The sequence below is a fragment of the Ochotona princeps genome, unplaced genomic scaffold (assembly GCF_030435755.1).
Source record: "Ochotona princeps isolate mOchPri1 unplaced genomic scaffold, mOchPri1.hap1 HAP1_SCAFFOLD_2347, whole genome shotgun sequence".
NCBI classification, from domain to species: Eukaryota; Metazoa; Chordata; class Mammalia; order Lagomorpha; family Ochotonidae; genus Ochotona; species Ochotona princeps.
Window position 1 is genome coordinate 25,173 of NW_026700076.1, and position 1,626 is coordinate 26,798.

A 1,626-nucleotide genomic window follows, 5' to 3' on the forward strand; every position below is an offset into this window, starting at 1 on the left:
CTCCTCCTGCTGTCGCTGCTGCTGTTGCTGCTGCTGTTGCTACCGTTGCTGCTGCTGCGGTTGGTGCTAGTCCCACCCCCGACAGACCAGCAACCTGCAGGCGTACGACCACGGCGTTTTGATGACCTTGTGCTAGCACCACCTTTCTCACAAAAATGCATCTCTGTTGCTGTTGCTGCCGTTGCTGCTGTTATTGTTGCTGTTGCTGTTGTTGCTGTTGCTGCTGTTTTTGTTGCTGTTGCTGCCGTTGCTGCTGTTATTGCTGCTGTTGTTGCTGTTGCTGCTGCTGTTGTTGCTGTTGCTGCTGCTGTTGCTGCTGCTGTTGTTGCTGCTGTTGCTGCTGCTGTTGCTGCTGCTGTTGCTGCTGCTGTTGTTGTTGCTGTTGTTGCTGTTGCTGCTGGTGTTGCTGCTGTTGTTGCTGTTGCTGCTGTTGTTGTTGCTGTCGCTGCTGTTGTTGTTGCTGTTGCTGCCGTTGCTGCTGTTATTGCTGCTGTTGCTGTTGCTGCTGCTGTTGTTGCTGTTGCTGCTGCTGTTGCTGCTGCTGTTGTTGCTGTTGCTGCTGTTGTTGTTGTTGCTGTTGCTGGTGTTGCTGCTGTTGTTGCTGCGTCCTTCGTTGCATGGCTATAACTACGCACAGAGACGTCAGACGCACCATGTTGCAACGGTGTTTTTGCAGTCGTTTTCGCCTGGCGAGTGGCTTCAGCCGTAGGAGCAAGAGAATCAGCAGCAGTATTTTTAGTAATGCAAGCAATCGTCTTTTTGTCGAGCGATTTCGGAAGAGAACAGGAAGAAGAAGCACTAAAAAATGAAGAGGAATCAAGAGAAGATGCACGTAATACTGGTGGTTCAATGCTACATGCGACAGGAGAGGAAGAAGAAGAAAAAGAAGTAGGAAACGAAGAAGCACAAGGAAACAAAGAAGCACGAGCATCTGTAGAAGAAGCTGAAAAAGAAGTATTGCGTGTCTGGCTGCTCGAAAGAAAAAACAACGTTGCCATCCTGGGGGGTAGGCAGCACCGTCTTCTCTCCACATTCTCTTGTGGCAGCAGATACACACGGCGTGATTTCGTTCACAGCAGCAGAGACAGGAGCAGCAGAGCTATTTGCAGCAGCAGCAGGGCTATTTGCAGCAGCAGCAGCACGGCTATTTGCAGCAGCAGCAGCAGCACGGCTATTTGCAGCAGCAGCAGCAGGGCTATTCGCAGCAGCAGCAGGAGGAGGAAGAGTTGGCATGGTGTTCTCTTCTCTTTCTCTTTCTCCTTCCCTTTCTTCCTTGTGCCTGTTTTCAGCAGCAGCAGCAGGAAGCAGCCGCATGCTTAGTAGCTTTGATTCCCACGTAGGCGAATACGAAGAAGAAGAGGAAGGAAAACAGCGGTGGGCAGTGCATGCAGCAGAGGATCTTAAATCACTAACAGCAGCAGACGTATTTGCAAGAGTAGGACTGGAAGAGTTATATACTGCGCTGACAATTGAAGGTTGTACAGAGACAGGAAGAACAGTATCAGAAGTTCTTAAATTATTAGACGTACCACTCGTGATATTAGTAGTACTCATCGTACAAATAGTTGTGGCAGAAGTAATACTGTTATTATTACTATTAGCATTGCTACTATTTTGTGTTGACGG

At 49.1% G+C, this 1,626-nt stretch overlaps 1 pseudogene; it reads right to left on the minus strand.

Annotated features, from left to right (window-relative positions):
• Positions 1 to 202: 202 nt before the first annotated feature.
• LOC131479274 (serum response factor homolog A-like) lies at positions 203 to 1,314 on the minus strand (annotated as a pseudogene).
• Between the last annotated feature and the right edge of the window lie 312 nt (positions 1,315 to 1,626).